Genomic DNA, 21148 nt, shown 5'->3' with positions numbered 1-21148 from the left:
TGGATGCATCTTGAATGGTTTTTAAATACTCTTTAATTTGTTGTTGTTGTTAATGACTCTATTGAGAATTTGTAGGGTCTACTAAAGAACCATTATATTTGTTACTTAGCACTATATCTTTTCTTCCAATTTTCTTTTCTCTCTGTATTCTGCCTCTTATTCCATTACATAAATAGAGAGCCTTGCCATATGTGTAATTTGCTTCAATTTTTCTCTTTATCCCCTTATAGAAAGTTGTTTTAAGTGGACTATACCAACAGAATTAGAGGTGCTAACTAGATCAAACGGTTAATTTTTAAAAACCTGAAGCCATGACACTTGTTTACGTTGGCTTTTAAAATTTCGTTTCTAGGAACACGATATCACTGTGACAGTTAATTCAAACATTAGCAAGATGTGGTAAGCAAATAACTTTCCAAGTTTTACCTAGTACTACTCCTTAGTCTTTACCCCAAGAATGACCAGTCTGAGGTGTATTTCTATAATGGATGAGCCTTCTGTCTGAGTATTCCATTACCTCATTTATTTTAAAGTCAATTTAGAACTTGTGGACAGTGCCAAATTTACAGCCCTGAGTCCAGACTCCTTTTTTAGTCTAGAGAAGAGCCATTGCGTAAGTTGTCATGTTGCAAGCCTTCTGAGCCAACTCCACTCCATCACATTCTTTTCTCCTGATGGGCATAAAGGTTTCAGACATGTAGGCTAGTCAATAATGTTAGTGCCATTAAAAACCAGCAAATGGATCTGAAACCTTGACTTTCCATCACATTGCTTATATCACTGACAGAATCATATAATTTGGTAAAGGAAATCAAGTTCTATAATTACCAAGATTTAAGTCACTTAAATTTCTGTTCACTCCATGATAAAAAAAATAGTAATCAGGAAATTTATAAAACATGTTTTTAAGGGCAATCCCATGAAGTGTGGATAATAAAGGTCCAGGGAATAACATATTAGATCATCTTCTATAAGAAGGAAAGATATCATTTGTGTGCCTACTCCATCTATAAATAGTGTTCTCTGAGACATTGGCTAAACTCTGGAATGGCAAAGCTATGGCTGCTGCTTCCCGGTATCACTGCTGTATGAGGCTGGTTCAATCATTCTGGCAAATGCCCAGTGAATGAGGAAGCTGACAGCTCAGGTTTAGTCATGCCTACCTGATATCCAATGTTCTTTTCCCCTTGGCATTCTCAGCTCAAAATATAGAAGAGTCCTCTGTGTGGCCAATGTAGGCTTTTCGGAAACATCAGATGGAGTATTATTGACCCTGGAGCCATGATAAATGGGATAAAAGAGAATTATAGTCCAAAGGAGCTTATTGGTAAGAAAGATACAGACCCACTGTAGAAACAAGGTCAAGGGTCCCTGGATTTGAAAGAGGAGTGAAATAAACATGTTTAAGAAGTTTCTTTTTTAAGTATGAGAGATGTCTAGGCATATTGTTTGTATTTGAGGACAAATATCTCAAGTAAGTGATTATGTGCTTCAAAGGGTAGGGTCAGGATAACAGAAGGATGCCTCTATCCTGTCCTCTTCTAAAGCAGCTTCAACTTTCTCAGACTGACGTGAATATCATCATTCTCTTAGACACTTCTTCCTACTTCTCCTCTGAGCTCTCAAGACTTGCTCAAATTGCCTAATAAGGAACTTATCACTTTAATATATTTAGGTATAGATTTATCTTCTTGAGATGAAGTCAGGTGTGATATTTGATTTATCCTTATAACCCTAAAACCTAAGCAATTCATAAGGTGGATGCATAATTTAAATGAGATGAATTGAGTTCAAATACGACTTGCATCTTCTGTGAGATGAAATTATGCATGTAAGACATCCAAGAGATTAAATAAATCACTTCATTAACTCCATAGCCCATAAAGATGTTGTAGTGTACTTTTTTAAGATAAGAAATTTATGTACAAATTAAATAAAAGAAAAGCAAAAATATACTGTAATTCTCAGGCTATATGAAAGGAATAATGAAAACTTCAGATATAAGACAAATTTTCCCTTTGTCCTGACTCAAGGACAATATCGAAGTATGTTGGAGGAAAATGTATAATTCTGCTGAGCTGCCTACTGTGGAAGCATATTAAATATCTGTTAGTATTGTGGTACCAGTACTATTTATATAGCAATGAATGGTTACTTATTTAACAGTAATGATGTCTTTGGGTCAGTTGAATAATTTTCGTTCAAGGTTTAAGTCCTTCCAATTTTCAGGGCTTTTATGGGAGTAATGCCCTATCATCTTAGGAAATAAGTGCTTATCCATAAACTATATCTTCATGCTTTAGTTATTAGGAAAAATGGGTCATAGATCATGTTATCTGTAATCTAGTTATAATTCTGTCAGATTGGTAGTTTCAAATCAAGAATTCTTATAGAAACCTTTAAAATCTCATTAGCTTCTGATAATTATACTAATATCTAAAGCTTTAAAATACAGAGATATTTTCAGCAGCAGATCAGCTGTGAAAATGTTCTGAGAAGTTTTTATCTCTCAACTTCCTGGAAACAAAAGAGAAGGCAGCGTAGGGCTCTACTGTGATACCCCATTTCAGAGGCAGAAGTTCAGGGAAGCATCATGTCATGAGTGAGCGGATTCAGAAGTGGAAAACAGGGATATTAGAACCACATCTCTAAATGTAACTCAGACTGGAGAAGCCTCTCCACTTGTGATCGATTTGCATCTCTGCCTGTGTCTGAATTCATATTCCACAAGCACAGATGGAGGTGTGATAGATTTTTTTTGAGCACATCTATTTATTCAGATACCGGATTCAGTCTCTGAGTAGGGAGATGGTAAAGGCTGCTGTGAGCAGATGGCACATAGGCACTATGACTTTAGAAACAACATTCTTTAAAGATAAGTGGCACAGTAATAATAATAATACTTAGCACATATATTGCACCTTTGGTCTGCCAACATTAACTAATTAATCTTCAGTAGACCCCTGTGAGATAAGTAAGTGCTTATAATTATCTCTATTATGCAGTCAAGTCAACTAAGAATGTGTCGGCACATACTGTAGAAGAATTGGCCCAAGTTAAAGACCGGGTGGATCCAATTTACATGGCTCCTTAAGATTTCTGCTCTAGTAGCAGAGACTAGTATTTCTAGACACCCTGCTGTTTGAAGCACCCAGTAGATTGGAAGCAAGATATCATCCATCAGACACACTTCATTCAGAAGGTTTCTGCTACAAAATTCTAAATTAGGCAACAGGACAGTTGAGTCACTTTTTCTAGAGCCCAAGAGGTCATGGTTGGCCAGAGGCAGGGGTGGAATTTTAAAGCCATTGACTGCACTTCTATTTGAAGAAAACAATATGACTGTCATCCACATCTTTTTAAGGATATACTTTAAATTATTGTACAAAATAAGGAACTGAGTGAAGTTTAAGGATTCTGTTGTCATTTGCCATGCAGGAGATGAGATTTTTTTTGTAGGTTATTTTAGTCTAAACAATACCCTTGGCCAGAAAGATTAGTACCCCCTGGAACAACGAAAGGCTGCCGATTTAATTAAGGATGACAAAGAATTGCTCAGTTTCTAAAGTTTTTGTGTTGACATGCAAAGATGTCCACCTTACACTTCTGAAGCTTGGTGTTCTGGAACTGTGTCATGATATAAAGAGACTTTAACCTGAACTTGAAAAGACAGAAGAAAAATAAAACCCCAAAAGAAAACACAGTGAAATGTCTCTTGATATTTGATATGTAATAAACAAGCAATATTTTAATATTTGTCCTATCTCTTAGCAGTCTGATTTGGGGACAAGACACGAATTTTCAGGCTGAGTTTGCTCAGCTATAGGATGGATTTAATTTCATGAACCATATGTAACTCAAAAACCCAAGACTACCCATTTTTTATCAATAGTGTAAATCAATTTAAAATGCCGATAACCATACTAATGAATATTTTGCATATCACCATAGAACCTTCATCTGGTGATGGATGGAGATAGAGGCAGAGACACACATTGGAACACAGGACTTAACTCCCTAGGTCCAAATGAGAAGCAGAAGGAGGGAGAACGTGAACAAGAAAGTCAGAATCAGAGGGAACCTTCATCCGACGATGGATGGAGATAGAGACAGAGACCCACATTGGAGCACTGGACTTAGCTCCCAAGGTCCAAATGATAAGCAGAAGGAGGGAGAACATGAACAAGGAAGTCAGGACCGTGAGGGGTGCAGTCACCCACTGATACTAATGAGAGCAGATCTAATGAGAGCTCATCAAGGTCAGCTGGACTGGGAATGAACGAGCATGTGATCAAACCGGATTCTCTCAATGTGGCTGACATGTGGGCTGTCTGAGAAGTCATTGATAATGACACTGGGATTTGTTTTGTCTGCATGTACTGGCTTTTTGGGATCCTAGTCTGTTTGGATGCTCACCTTCCTAGACCTGGAGGGAGAGGGGAGGAACTTGAACTTCCCACAGGGCAGGAAACCCTGACTGCTCTTAGGACTGGAGAGGAAGGAGGAGAGGGAGCAGGGGGGTGGGGAGTGGGTGGGTATTGGGAGGAGGGGCTGAAGTGGAAATTTTTATAAATTAATTAAAAAAATTTTAAATATTTTAATTTTATTTACCATATACTTTACTTTTAATCTTGGGATATAATCATCATTTGCCTCTGACTTTTTTCCTTTTCCTCATTAAACTACATTTTTATACAAAGGATCTCAAAATTAAATCTCTCTGAGAATAAGGGGATTAATGTAGGTGGTTTGAAATTACATAGCCCAAACTATAGACTGCATGTAGGGACTATGAGCACATGGATTCAAAGTCTTCTGAACATAAGTCACATCTCAGTGCTCTTTTTCAAAAGGTTTGCATTCCCTAGGAAATGCTTTGCATTTCAGTGCATCCTCTGCCTTCTTCTTGACTAACTTTTATCTTTATATTTTTTATATTAAGGTTAAGATTATATCTAAACACTACCATGAAGTTACTTTTGATTTTCAGAGTTCATAGTACTCTGTGTTTAGAATTTAGAAGCTTCATCTCTGCCCATCTCATTTAGGTCAATGAATGAGCGACTTGTGGAATCGTAATCTAATTTCTTAAGCTCCTGTAAGTATTCGCATTGTTATCTTTTAGAGACCACATACACAGCTCAAAGATGAAATGATAATTAAATTCACAAACATACACTATATCTGGAATACAAATGCACTGAAATAAATATAATATGTGTGATTATCATAATAATCATGAAGATTTTTTATACCATGCCCACAAAAAAGAAATACTTATAAAGATGTCTTGCATATTTATAAAGTTCACTAAGCAATGAGTTAACTATTAACTATTTCTTCATAAACTATTTTTAGGTAGGTAATATATACATTGTCTGATACAGGAAGAAATTAAGGTTGAAATAGATCAGAAAATTATCTGTGTTTAAATCATTAGGTAATTGAAGGGTCCTAGTTCTAAGTTTATCCATGGGAAAGATTTATCAGCGACACACAGTTACCTAGAGGCAGGACTCCAAACTCATGATCCAAAAGGCCTCTTTTCTTTACTGAAACACATGAACAACACTCTATCTGAATTGATCTGTAAACTCTTTGCAAGTCATATGCAATTGATTGAAGGAGAATCTTACACCTGGTATTTTTAACTCATAGTGCAACATTTGAACTCTTTCAATGTTTACTGTGTACTTAATAATCCATATCATAATAGATGGCTAAAGGAAAGAAAGAGCATTGGCCAATAACCAAAACTGATGATCCCTAGGGCTTTACCTAAACATTTTACATTTCATTATTCTCCATAGATTGATAATCCTTAAAATTCAAAGTACTTTGGATGACTGGCTTCAGACTTCCTCTCACAGAATGACTCTCAAAAACCATGGTAGTCTTCAAGAAAGTCCAAAAGATCATAATAGCTTAATTTCATCCACAATAAACCATCATTCATCACCGTTTATGTGTAGTGTTCGAAATTTTGCTTTCATTATTAATGTCAAATATAGATTAAATTATTCATAATATAAAGTAATAACCAGAAGTAGCATTGTCAAGGACTAGCTAGTATTGATGACAGACACTGATGTATTTTTACTGCAATATTCTGATTCATTTAATACTAGGTATCAACTCTCAAAAAATAACCAGTATGTTAAAAATGAGGAAAACTATACACATCAGTTTACTTCTATTCCTGAAACCATCATAATATAGTGACTATTGACACTGATAATGATCCAAGTGAATGTCAGTCTCAGTGTACAACACTGGAAACACCACAGTAATGAAAACAGATCTGAAATGTTCTTAAGATTGGTCTGTCTCAAAAATAATCACCTTGCCTATTTATATATTTTCCCATATTATTTTTTTCTAAAATTTGAAATGACACACACACTCGTGCGCATGCGCGTGTGCACACACACACACTCACACACACACACACACATCTATAGGGAGTAATTCTTTGAGATGCTTTTTTTCCTAGTTAAAAGTCCTGCCATCGAGTCTGTAACGACTTTGGAAACCATGTCAGCTGTATGACAGCCAGAGTTCATCAAGTTTTTTGTTAAAGTTGCCATGGTTGAATATAAAGCTTCCTTGTTTGCTGGGCATTGAAAATAGATATCAGTAAAAGACAAATAATAAAAAGAAAGCATTATATGATGTGAGCATACATTTTCATTCCAATTCCTAATTCACAGAGGAAGCCTGGGAAAGATTATAGTTGTGAAGCAAAGGGAAAGGGGGAGGGGTCAAAAGAACATTTTTCTTGTCAGCATTAGTGAAATTGTGAACACATCATCTCTATTCTGATGGGGGTGGAAAGAGGACTGGAGAATGTGCAATCTTTATACAAGTAAAGAAGAAAATTCAGTTTTTCCTTGTGGTTTTCCCATCCATTGTCTCCATTAGTTCTAGGAGAGCTCTATTCAGAGTATTTGTTCTCAGATCCACAGAGTGGTACAGGTGGTGCTGCCTCAGCAGGAATCATCTTCTTGCTGAGGGAGCGCCAATTATTTGTAGTGAAACTAAAAAAGAGGAATAAATATTACATGTTGACGGATGCTTGTCAGGAGAGAGACTATGGTGCTTTCAATGGGGCTTGTCAGACACAAAAACCTTCAGCAAATCTGCATTTTCAATGGCAAAGTGGCTAGAGCTCTCCAGCTGCTTCACTGGTGAACCTCAAGATTCATCTCATAAATTTAAATTATAGATGACATAGCACTGGGAGGGAAATAGATGACACCTTTAAAAATAAATCTAGTGCAACATTTGGGGAAAGGAATCACACATTTAAAAGGGAAAAAGAGAACGTTCCAATGTGCCAAAACAGGGCCTTTATTTGTTGTCCTATTTACTATTCTGTCTAAAATTAGCATCTCTTTTACTTTTTTCTCTTTAGTCTCCTGTATCAGACACGCTGTGGAGGAGCTATGGAAGTTTTGTGAAACTCAAGGAGTAAGCTGGGTTGCAACTATAACAAAAAGCTTGCCAAGGTTGGGAGCCAAACTGGCGAGGTTTTCTGTTGTGTCAGCGTTTGAGTATTATCTCAGTGTTATCACATCACTGAAGAAGGAGCCTAGAAACAGCAGACAGAAACACGAGGAACGTTTGAAGGAAAGTGCACCTAACTTCAGTAGAAATGTGGGCTATATTGGGCAAGGCTAACTTTAGTACTTTAAACTTTAATCCAATCATGTAATGTTTTCCTTTTTTAACTTACTCCAGAAGATTTTGATTCCAGCAATTTTCCTAATCCAATATTGGCCAAAGAATAATAAAGAATTTAAGTTTCAAAAACTGATTCTTGCTATATCAATTAGAGACTCACTCGAGTTATAAGGAAATTTCTAGTGGGCAGAGCACAGAGAAGTTTGGAGAAGAAATTGAAAGCAATGAATCTAAGATTATTTTGCAACTTTATATGTTTATTTAAAAGCCTATGAAAATCTGGAATATGTGTTTGAAGAAGCTATGGTAGAAATCATCATGTGAGCAAATCACTGTCCCTAAATCCATTCTGTGAATTGAGAAAAGCAAGTCAATGAAACAACAGCCAGAAATAAATCACATTTAAGCATCATATCTTACCACTGACATAAAATTGGTAAAGGGAAGGAATACCAATATTTAGATCACTCTGTGGAGTGCTGTGCCACACTAGCTCAGAAGTAGCTAAAACCAAACAACAGCAGTACACACTAAGAAGATACAAGGCACAGAGACAAAACCAAGACCCTCCCGGGGAAACCTTCTCCCTACATGGTGGACTTGGTCTCTCCAGTTCATGCTGACAGAGGGTACAGGGACTCAAACATCAATAGAGTGATGTGGTGAGGGTTAGAGTTTTGCCATTTTCTTTGCTTACTCTCCAATGTCCTGTGATTAGAAAGAGTCAAATAGATTCTCGCCCAAGCATCAGGTTTGCTTTCAAGTGACACTCCACACAAAGACCTCAGAAAAACCAAACACCTAAAGAATGTTGAGAAAGCCCAATATCAAGGCTTCCAAATGACCCACTCTGTTTCCACTCCTCAGGGTTTATCAACTTTGTTAATGGGGCATATGAGCTGAGAATTGTATAACATTACACAGGAAGAATATTTCTCAGAAAATATTTTCCATTATTTCTCAAAGTCAATTCATAAAGGCCCAGTGCCTTGATAAAGCATTCCCCTCTTTATAATATTATTGAGATCCTAAATAATGAAGGTTTATCTGTGTCTTTCATAAGGCAGCAAACATAAAGTCAAAATAGAGAAATAATATACAGCTCCATGACAGGGTCACAATATCTTTCAATTTTTCACCCCAAATTGCACAAACTGTAGATTAGATGAAAGAATACACCACTGACTTGAAATACAACATAGTTCAATAATTTTACAAAAATGGATTATCTAGTAAAGGATAAATACTCTTGAGTTACACAACCAGAGTGTCAACAACATAAACTTAGCATACCAGTAACTCTATGACAAAATGTAAAATATTAGTTCTTTGGAAACATAACATAAAATACTGGACTCAGTGACATTCAACTAGCTAGCAAAGTACCAAAATGGTGTCAACAGAAGCATTGAAATCTTTCTAAAGATTCCTCCAAAACAGTTCCAAGCAAAGTACAAACTCTCATAGCCTTCCTTTCTTTTCTACATAAGAAAAACGCCTGTGTGTGCTGCGTGGTGAGACCCCTTGTTTGGCTGTGCAGTCGAGCCTGTATGACTCAAAGGGGTGTGTGAAGCACTGCTGCATTGTGACCTCTACCACGACGTTGATGGGAAAGGCTGTGAACCCATTTTGACATTGCTCTTTCTTACCCAGAGTTCAGTGTTGGATGAAATGTGCAACCCCTTTCCATATATTTCAAATTTATAAAGAAATCTTATTTTCCTTAGCCACATCTGGCCTAAACTGCTACGTGTGGAAATTTGGAGCACTTTTGAAGAGTAAACATTCTGCACACAAGACACAGAATTTGTCAGATTCTTGCATCTTCTCAAATAATAGCCTCACAACAGCACATTGAGGTACTTCCATTATCTTCCCATGGAATCAAAGAATGCCTGAGAAATTGTTGCTCATTTGGGTAATCTTTCAGCTATCAGCAAGTTGTTTAGACTTTTGCTAAAAGCAAACATTTTCTTATATTCTCACAACTGTGATATAATTGACTCTAACCTTTTTTTGGAAGCACTTGGAATTTAATTTAATAACCATACACATATGCATGTAAATATTCAACCAAGTTTTTGTGTATATTGGACAAGTGGATCAGATAAGAAATATTCCCTCCTAAGAATGAGAGAATTGACTACTCCCCACTTATGCTTCTGACAGAAACTGGGAGAGACAGCCCTGCACCTTGCCTGGGCAAAAACTAGAACTGGCCCTGGTGAGAGAAGTGAGGAGGATCAGGATCTGAGGGCTGGAGAGCAGCAGAAATGACCCAGCTCCTTGCTACAGGTGGCACTGAGTGAGCTAGCTAGACCGGAGAACTCACCCAGGTAGTAAACAAGGAGGGAAAGCTAGCAAGCTGACTAACCCAGCTATCACCCAGGATCAGAACAAGGGCAATGACTTGGTCCACCACAACATCCACAAAATTTATGAACTGTAAATAAAATTTAAAAAATACAACAGAAACCAACTCCACTTTATACTGCTAAACAGACTGTTTCAAAGAAAATTGCTTTTAAACACCATATCAAATGATTGATGGCCTTTAATCACATCTTCTTAATTCACTTCATCATCCATATGAAGAATATCTGACCAGCACTCTAGTTTAGGTTGTGGAAGACAATATAATTGTACCATCACATCAATAAGCTAAAACTAGCTATCAAGAATGGAAAATGAAGGGGCAAGAGGGCTCTCCAAGTAAATATGGCTAAAGAATATTATAAATGTATAAACATATGATAAATAAGCCTGTTATTCAGAACAATTAATATGTGTTACTAAAACTAGAAAAGAATAGGTAATATGTTGTAAGTTTAGTAGGAGACCATGGCTATACTAGGAAGGCATCCTCTTTCCATGTATTTCCAAAAGCACATCACTTAGAATGCAAATGCGATAGTCCAATAATTGTCCACCACCACATATACAAGGGTGAAAGAGGTAAGGAAGGCACATTTGAACTGCAGTGAACATAGCAATATACCACAGGAAAACTGTATTATTTAGTTAATCCAACAATATGGTTTGACAGGTTCCTTAAAAATAAACAAGCCAGCACATTCAGAAATTTATCAAGTGATTTTTTTTCAAATAAATACCCATGCTGTGTTTCAATGTTCTGTTCGCCTTGACATTTATGCTGAATTCGAAGCTTGCTATGAAAATGGGAACTTGGATTTCTCCAAATGAAAGCCTTTTGGAGTTGATAAACAATTCTCGCTGTAGCTTAATAGATTCTCTCTAAATTTCAAGTCCAAATGTCATAGCTAGAGACTATGAAGACTGAAAAAGTAGACGCTTTGTTGATGTTTTCTCTCCTATTACTGTTTTATAAAGGTTTTTGTTCCAACTAAACACAACACATCATATGGTCTCTAGTTAGCACTGGCAGAAAAAAATTGAATTTGCAGAGTTCAAAGAGACTAAACAGATAGAGATTACAGGGCCTGAGTATATCAGCTTTTGTATATCTGTCTTATATTTAGTAGTGTGCATAAGACTAAGTGGGCTCTAAGTAGAGAGCATTATATTAAAAGAGTGTAAATACTCCCTGAAACAGATTTCATATTTTGAGAACTCTGACAAAAACAAGGAACTGGGGCCAAACTGACATTTACTTAGCAATCAACGAAAGTTGTCCGTGAACTCATTTCTAGTACAGGGCACACTCAGCACAATAGATCAGGCTAACTTTGAGAAGGATCATAAGCAAATAAAGACTCCTTCAAAGCAGTAGGATAAAGAAGAGCTGAAACGAGAAAATTGTACCACACATCTCCTTGTCCTATTACTGTTAACGCCAGCAGTCACAATCAGGACTTTATTGTATAGGGCAATCTTGTTGATTAGAAACTGGATTCAAGTTCATCATAATGGAATGAAAAAACTCACCCCTACTACTCCTACAGAAATAGCTTATGCATCCTTATAGACATTTTTATTTGAAGAACTATATTATGTCACAAAGTTGGCTCTGGAAATATACATAATATCAGTATCTTGTGGAATGCTTCTTGCATTCATTTCTTAAAGAAATCAGGAAAAATGGGGAAAGTAGTCTCATGTTTTGTGACAATAAAAACAATTTCATGTTGCTTTTATTAAGAAGGTTCAAAATATTTGGCTTGAGGTGTACTTGCTTTGTCATATTATTTAGACTATGTTTATTTCAGGGGTAAGCCTTTTGCTAAAATCCCTTATATGTAATTGTAAATTTAATGATCTAAAAGAAACAACCCCAAAGTAATAGAATAAAATACTCAGAATTAGCAAGGAGGTCACTAAATGGGAAAAAAGTATCATAAAACCACAAAGCTCAAAGTTACAGTGAACCACTGACTCTGTTCTATGACATACAACATCAACTCGTTACCCCAATTCTGACCCAAAAGAGAATAAACAGTTAGTTGCTAGGCAACAGGACTGCAGATAAAAGAGGTAAAATTTGCTTTAATGTAGTTTTTTTTCAGATCATGCAACTTCTAAAACAGGCACCTTTTTACAAATTCTGCCTTGGGCTACAACAGCATTGGCTTTCAAATATTAAATAGAATGTCATTTAAGTAGCATGCTGTTTAACATTTATTAAAAAGTCTATCTTAGTTTATTTTCCCTTTTTCCTCCTCCTCTTTTTTCTTCTTCTTTCTTTGCCTCCCCTTGCTTCATTTGTGTGTGTATGTGATATGAGCATGCATATTTTCTTGAATGTGGTGCAGGTCCAAGAACATGTGTGTATGCACGACTGTGGAGATCTAAGACTGATGTCAGTATCTTCCTCCACCACTCTTCAATTTATATATTGAGGTAAAGTCTCCTCATCCTGACAGTTCTGGTTAGCCCACTTCTCCAGATATTTTCTCTCTGCCCACCGGGAGCTGGGATCACAGACAGCCTGCTGTGATCGTCAGTTCTGGGGATTCCAGCTCCAGAGTCCAGGCTTGCACAGCAGCTCCTCCCTTACAAAGCCCTCTCTCCAGTCCCACTTTAGATAATTTTAGAAAATTCCATTCATGCCAACTTGTTTAAAGCAAAGAATATGTGAACACTATGTATTGTACATCTATGGGCGATATATTCAAGAAAAATTATATCATACATATCTATCAAGATTGGTATATGTTTTTAAAATCAAATATTTATCATTTAAAAATGATTCTGAGGTATATATGTGAAATTTCAGCATCATGTCTCAAATAATACACAAGAAAATACAACTTTCTAGAAAAGTTGCACAGCAGGAAAACTGTTGACAAGTATACTTGCTAGTGAAGGCCTGCATACGCCATTAGTTTCTTAAACCTTGCAGGGAAGACATTGGTTACTTTGTCTTAGAAGAAAAGGAGAAAGAACGGGGCTTCTCAAAGAAGCACAGCTTAGGAACAGAGTACTGAAGAAATTCCAAGAAAAGTAACAGATTCCAGAGAAACAAAACTGTGACCTTTATGGTATTGATTTAATATAAGTGTACTTGTTTTGAAAGTGAAATTTACTGCAGGGTGGATAGAAGGGCCATTGCCCCTAATTTATCGTTTATAACTTGATTAAATCAACTTCAGCGATGTACTAAAGGAGGTGGCCTTTTCAATTCTGATTACACTGGAGAAAAAGAAAGAAGTTCACAGGAAGAACAATAGTTCCAGACACCACAGATGGGAATTGAAATGTGGTGTGATACTGCACCTCAGGAGCCAGCTAAGGTAACTGTGCCTCAATCTGTGAGCCACTCTTGTGAAAAGATCCCTTGGCATTTTCTTAACAAGAGCGGAGTGTGACTGCCAGTGTTTTGACTTGCTCCCAGTCTTCCAGTGTGTGAGCTCCAACCACCAACTCAACATTCCACATCTTAAATGATTTTAAAGTTAAGGAATTCATGTTAACAATTTTTCATAAGCATGCACATCAGTGAATACAACAGCAACTCTAATGTTCTGCTTAAGATCCCCAAGAAAGATACAGAGTACTCCTGAGCCACAGGGACAGCAATCTGGTCTTCTCTTACTTTGGAAAAAAAAAAGAAAAAGAAAAGAAAAAAAAACAGTTTTGACTGTATTTTCTCACATTATCCACAGCTAAAACTAGCTAAGTGCTTCTATGAGGGTGAACCAACCTCAGCATATGAATGTACACGAAATAGAGATTTGAACTTACAGTTACTATATAACCTATGTCCTCTGGAAGCACTTCAGAGATTTCTCTCACAAATACTCTTACATTTGAGAAAATGAAATGCATTTGTAAAATGCAGATATATACTTTAAATTATAATTAATTTTTACATTTATCAACACTTGTAATGGTTTTAATCTAATGATAGTTAAACAACTGATAATAATTTAAACAGTCATTGACTAATTGTTAATATGTCCTAGGATTAAATCTTCCTAACATCGTATTTTCAAATTTATTTGAATATTTATAATGAAATGTCACAATCATTTATGTAAATTTAGTTTCAAGCTTGCTTTTCAAATTTTACTTTTTGTTCAGCTACTCTCACAGTTATATTGTCTAATCTCTTCAAACCACGTAAGTCACTGAAATGTCTCTCCATTTTCTTGCTACAATTTATTTACTAACTATTCTCTTGGTACTAGTACTTACGACACATCCCACATTCACATTCAGACTAAGAACTAAAAATTAGCACTGCTGTTTCGGAGAGTGAAACAATCTTAAGTTTAAAAATTTTAGTTAACTTGTAAAGTCACATACTTAAGTTGCGACAAACTCAGGGTTGGAATGCAAAATTAATGATCTATATTCAGAGTTGTTAGCACTGATGAACTATATTATAACAAATGTTATTACTATCTTAACCCATTTGGGAGATTTATCTATTAATTTTTCTATTTTTTGAGAAAAAATACAAAGTTAAGAGTGCAAGTAATTGAAGGGAAACATGATCAAATATAATGTATGAAGAAAAATTTTAATTAAAATATACAAGAAATAAACTGTCTTCTTTAGAACTTCTGAATAAAATTTAAAAAAAGACTCTTAGACCTCAGAAGTGAGGAAGACAAGTCAAAAGCTGGTTACTAATTTAAAACAGCTCCTCTATTTAGAAATGATGTATTTAATTTTATAATTTGAGTGAACATGTCTTATCTGATATCTATATGTACATGCACACGTATGTCTAGCACCCACAGAGGCAAAAAGAGGGTTTTGATGCCCATGGAACTGAAGCTAATTACTGATGGTGTGAGCCAACATGTTGGTATTAGGAACGTAGCCTGGCTCCTCTATGAGAGCACCAACTCCTTAGAGAGGCTGAGCCATGTTTTCAAAAGTCTTCCATATTTTATTTACCTTGCTGTCACTTAATACTTTGCCAAAGTTTTGGAATAAATAAGAAACAGTCTTCAGTATAAAAGATAGGCAAACAGCTGGTAACAGGAAGTAAATGTTTCTAAACAAAATAATTGGTTTTAAATGATAGTAAGGGACAATGATTTACCAAATTGGTACAGTATCACATTCAATAGATGGAGTAAAATTAAAGGAAGTAAATTAAGCCAGCCATTCAGATCGCTCAGCATGTTAGGACACTTGCTATCAAGCTTCGCAACCTAAGCGCAATACCCAGAACCTGCAAGTTGTTCTCTGACCTTCAGACACATACTCCCAAGTGTGTTCTTCCTCTTGTGAATGGACACATATACATATTTGTACATATATGCATGCCTGGATGTGCATAAATAAACAAATACAAAAAGTGTTTTGTATGGTAATACAGAAAATAATAGATAAATATGGAGGACATCAAACAGACATACAAAAACACAGTTTTAGGCATAAAACGCTACATTTGTTAAATGTATTGTAATTTTTGAAAAGCATTTCAACATTAAAAACCTGAAGATTCCGAGTCCAAACAAGCTAAACACACAGACCAAGCCCCTTAGCTCTGACAAGTATAATTTACAAGAGCTTAAGAAAACAGATGTAGAGCAGAAAATAAAGAAACATGTTTTATAAAGGAGAGAAGAAGGAGCACGGTGCAAATTTGGGACTATAACATGTCCAGATACAGACTGGCCTCAACTTCTGGAGTGTTTTCAATTTTCCAGACACAGTCAAGTATGCTGAAAACTGAAAGGCATGCAGAGGCATGCTTGACACCAGCGCCCACAGCACAGAAGTGGGGGTACATTCAAGAAGAGGCAAAAGAGTCTCATTTAAAGTCACAGGCACCTTGAGCTTAGCCTTATTAACGGGCTCAAACTTTCTCTGGGGAATAGAAAAGGGTTGGAGAAGAGTCAAGAAATCCAAAATAGACGTTTTCAGAATATGGCTATGAAAAGAGAGGTTGCTGCAATTCAACCCCTGAGCTGAAAACTGAAATCTTTAAAGTATGTTTTTAGACTGCTGATTCTGACCTCCTACAGACCAATTAGAGCTAAATAATTGTTGTTGGTATGACAACCTCAGGGAAAAACAAAAGACTTCACTTTCTTTAAGTGAAGCCACAGAGTATTCTAGAGAACAGAAAATAAGGAATGGCAGCAATAAGGCATGGCAGTTTATGATATCTCTATGAATAATGACATTTCGCTCCAGACATTGTTAAGATCACAATAGGTCATGGAGGAATGGCACTGGGACATCACTGATTTGTTCATTTCCATTGTCTTAAATCAAAGCAAGATTGATCACTGAGTTCACGTGAACAGTAAGGTACCCTAGTGCCAGTTCCAAGCTGTAAGTCTTTGGTCCAAATTAGTGTCACATTTCAATCACAGATTTATTACTGGCTCTTATGGTCAAAGAATTTGAGGATATGTTTAAGGATATGAATGATTGTTTTGCAAATATGTAAAAGCACAATTAAACTGAAGCATTAGTCTTTGTTGCTTAGTATTAATATGTTCTTCTGTATTTTTAGTATTATTGAGGTATACTGGTGCATGTGAAGCTACTCACACTGGGATAAAATTTGATGTTCTTGTATCTCAGTATCATCTGCTCTTTTGTTCTCTTCCACCTGACACTCCTGAATATCACTTTATTTTCTTCCACTATAGATGAGTTTGCATGTTCTAAAAGTTTTTGTAAATAAAATTATGAAATATTTCTAGTTAATTTTTCCAGTTAATTTAGCCTTTGTCATAAGCCCATTTAATCACGTTTCTTTTATTATTTAATATGAATATAATTCTACCACATAGTTTGAGTTACTTGTTAATTAGTGATTATAGAAATCATTTTATTTTCCACTATTATAAATATATTTGGTACCAAATTTTGTAGAAATATGTGGACTATGAGAACATGTCTTTGACTAAATTTAAGTGGAATGGCTGCATTTTATGGTTACTCCATATTCTACTTTTCAGTAGCCAAGATGTATTCCAAAATAGTTATAAATTCTCATTCCCATTCCCAGTACCTAAATCTAAGCATTATATGCTTTCATTGTTAATAAGTTTACAAAGTTAACTTAATTTTTACCATCTTAGTCTGCTGGAATTGAAGAAAACCATCCTGAGTGAGGTAACCCAGACCTAAAAAGACAGCTATGATATGTATTCTCTATTATGTAGATGTTAGCTTTAAAGTTTTCATAGGTGTTTCCCAATACATCTAACTACAGAGGTTACGAAATGAGGAAGTGACTGGCGGGAAAGAAAAGATCATCCATGGGAGCAGAAATATGGAGTTATGGTGGGACAGGAGTCAGAACAGACTGGAATAGAAAGATTAAAGAAGGCAAAGGCAAGAGGGGATAAAGAAGAGGACAATGGGAGGGACACATAACACTAAGGGACATTTGAGCTATCTTATAGAAAACCATTCCTGTAGACTATTCTTAAATTATAAACACATATGAAATAAATCTAAATAGAGTCACCAAACAATATGGCATATTATGCCCCAATTAGACTTTTTTTTTCACTACCAAATGAAATGTACAGTGCCAGCAATAGTTTAGATCCAATTCATTTGTGGTCTTAAGCCCCCCTCCACAACCCCCCCCCAAAAAAAGACTATTGCCAATGCTATCTTGTGTTCTCCATAAATGAAGAACAGTACGACCCCACTTCTCAATACAATACCTAAACAACACATTGAACACAAAGAAGTCAAACTGGTGCTAACCTGGGTTTTTCACCCTTACTGATTAGTGTTCATGGGACTGAAAGGTAGGCTGCATGCTACCAGCAAAGAAAGGCTACATATCCTGCGATCTACAAAGGTGACCTGCCCGCATGATACACTTGAGCAAAAGTGGCACAAACGTTTTTTGAGAGTAACAAAAGCACTATCTAATTGGATTAAGGCTCACTTCATGAGATGGGACCTATGTCTAGTATTCTTTTGGTGACCAAGAATCTAGAACAGATTAACATTGGTCGACAGAAAAGAACCTCAAAGGAGAGGAGAGGACACTTGGTATGAAAGCTAAAGGGAACTGATGAAACAGGAAGGATGCCTTTGTATCTATCCAGTTCTTCCAACATCTATTGCTAAAGACTGATTGTATTGGAACATTTATGAATCAACTGTATTTATTTCTGTAAGGCTTATGGTTCCTTTAGCCAGTATCACATTCTCTTTAGAACTGGAGATTTATATTAAGATTTTGAAATTAGGTGGAACTAATACTTCAGATTTTGATATTGAAGAAATGGGAAAGTCACAATCTAATCTGTTTTCTTATCATGGGGTATATATTCTTCGCAAGCTGGATAATGTTTTTGAAGACAGATAGTTTTGTTTTCTTACAGCTTTTTTCCTTATACTCTTAAACTTTGGCTTATGATACAAGTAACTTTGTAATAATCTTGTCCTTTTAAAGTTTGCAATGAATTTTTGTCAGTTCTAGGCACACTGAGTCTAAGGGGTGATTTTGCCCTCGTAGTTATACAATATTCATTAGCAACATTCTACAGAATGCCATAATATCTAAGGATGGTTTCCCTAGTGTAGACTATGTTAATGCAAGCCCTTCTTTCTACTTTTTGATCATTCTCCCAACCTTGCAATTCTTTCCCTGGCCTTGAACATATTTCTCATGCATATTTACATGTACTCACATGCAAAGTTCCAAAGAACGCTGCTCATATTGCCAGAGTCTTTCCGCCTTTGTCATTCAGAGAGCTGTTCTGTACTGGCTGCTTTCTAATGCTCAGTGCTTTACATATGCACCCGTTCCTTTGTTCTTTAAAGAGAGGAGGGATTTTATTTTACAACACCATCAACATCTATATGTATCCATCACTATCTATCTATCTATCTATCTATCTATCTATCTATCTATCTATCATCTATCTATCTATCTATCTATCTCTCTGTCAATCTATCATATCTATCTATAACTATCTACCATCTATTATCTATCGACCTTCTATGTTACTTTTAATAAGATAATTAATTACACTATGAGTATTTTCTTTCTAACTATCATATATCTATCTAAGATTTTTAGATACATTAAAAGATAATTATCCTTAAAGGTACACTTTTGTGTATGTTTTATTTGGCTTGTGTTATCATCTTATGAGTAAGGAGGTTTAAAAGGAAGTTATTACCTTTCGTTGGAAAATAAGAGGCATTGAGATCCATTATATTGCTACTCTGCTTCCCAGTCTTATAATACTAAGCAAAGACTTCATTGACAGTCATGTATTCTGATTATAGATTAGCTGATTTAATCTGTTTGTTAATAAAGATTTTTCAATTAGAAACTTTAAATACAATGCTTCAGCATGATAATTATAATTACTCAGTATAATTCACAATGTTTTCATGTATATTATTTGATTTAAATGTCACAACAATCCCATTAGACAGGAGACAGAGGATTTTGATTTCTTTTACACATCAAGTATGGAATAAAAATCTAAAAGGTATCAACAAATCCTCTCAGTAAAGACCAGCACAATGCAGAGAAAAGAGTTGCATAGTTTTCTCACATCATATCTTGAGCGTTGTTCACTTGCTTACATGTTATGATGTTTGTGTATATGTAGACCTACTCAATCAGAAGTTGAAGTACTGTACCAGATTGTAGGCCACACAGTGTTTCTGGAATTCAGGCAGATCATAGAACCATTTATCAACTAAATTCCTGAAATAAAAAAAAGTTTAGAGTAAAATTCAGCTGCTTAAAATACTATAGAAATAATCTGATTCCATTTTCATATACCCATTCTTGTTTCGTACTTACACATAATACAACTCTTCTAGTTTCTCTGGTTACTCGTGTTTAAAATCGTTGGCTACTCTTTCAGAGATGCAAATTCTATTCTCAGTACCCACTGGGACACATAAGGTGCACAGACATACACACAGTCAAAACACTATACACATAAAGTCATATTCCAAGTTTGAAAGAACTGCATAACCATTTCAGGTAAAGATTGTGTAGTTATTAATGGGAACACAATAATAACATGGTTCTGGTTTGGGATGTGAGGGGTTGGTGTCCCCATACATAGAAACAGTCAGTAAATTGCATCTATACCCTACATGCTTATTGGAAGGCTTCTGCGCATTCACAATGGTACACATGCTCCATTTGATATGGGCTTTGAAAGAAGAGAATTCTGTTAACTCCATAAATGTTATAAAGTATATACTGTCTTTTTTTAAAGTAGCCTGTAGTAATAATTTGAAAGCTTATACTTTAAATTGTGTGACCACACAAATGAAATTTTCACTATAGGGTCTTTTCTGGGATCTTTTAGCCTCTCAGCATGGCAAAGATAAATGATTAGTATAATAACAAAGTATCTATGGTTTTCTCAGTAATGTAAACATAAATTCTATGCAATTTCTGGAATTTCTCAATAATCTTCTTAGATCAAATATAAAAGTCACATTCTGTAAGGATAGAGCTAGCTAGCCAGAAACTCATCCACAAAGTACTTTTATACCCTTGTAAATGGGAACTAAACATGCCCAGGATAATTGTGTTTCAAATATTGTTCTTACAACTTCTGTTGGATAAAATTAATAGCCTTTCACTATTGAAGATGAGTCTTTTGCTGGTGAGTGAAATGAACCTACCATGCAGATCACTTAGAGAAAAGTGGAGATAGAAATGACAGTGCCAATCAACGCCAAGGGATCTGTCTCTGTCTGCTTTCATTTTCCATCTCTTTCTCACGTTCTCTGCTCCCACTCTCCTGATTTCTTCTGTTGCTCAGTGTCTCTGACATTGTGCTATTTATTTTATTTGAACATGCTCTTATAAACAATGTCTCAGATTTTTCTCCCATACCATTACACTAAAGTAATATGTAAAAAATGGCAGAATATATACCAAAGAGTGTAAAAATGACTGTTAATATAAGTCTGCATTACTCTCTGAGAGATTATTTGGGTCATTTCTTGACTACTGGTATATGCAGTGTTTAGAAGAAAAATAAAATGTAAAGTTCAAAACAATCACTATGTCACTATTGTCACTGAAATATGTGGTATTCAATATGATGCCATTAAA

This window comes from Myodes glareolus, chromosome 15 (genome assembly GCF_982192425.1).
Source record: "Myodes glareolus chromosome 15, mMyoGla1.1, whole genome shotgun sequence".
NCBI classification, from domain to species: Eukaryota; Metazoa; Chordata; class Mammalia; order Rodentia; family Cricetidae; genus Myodes; species Myodes glareolus.
Note: the sequence above shows the minus strand (reverse complement) of the source record.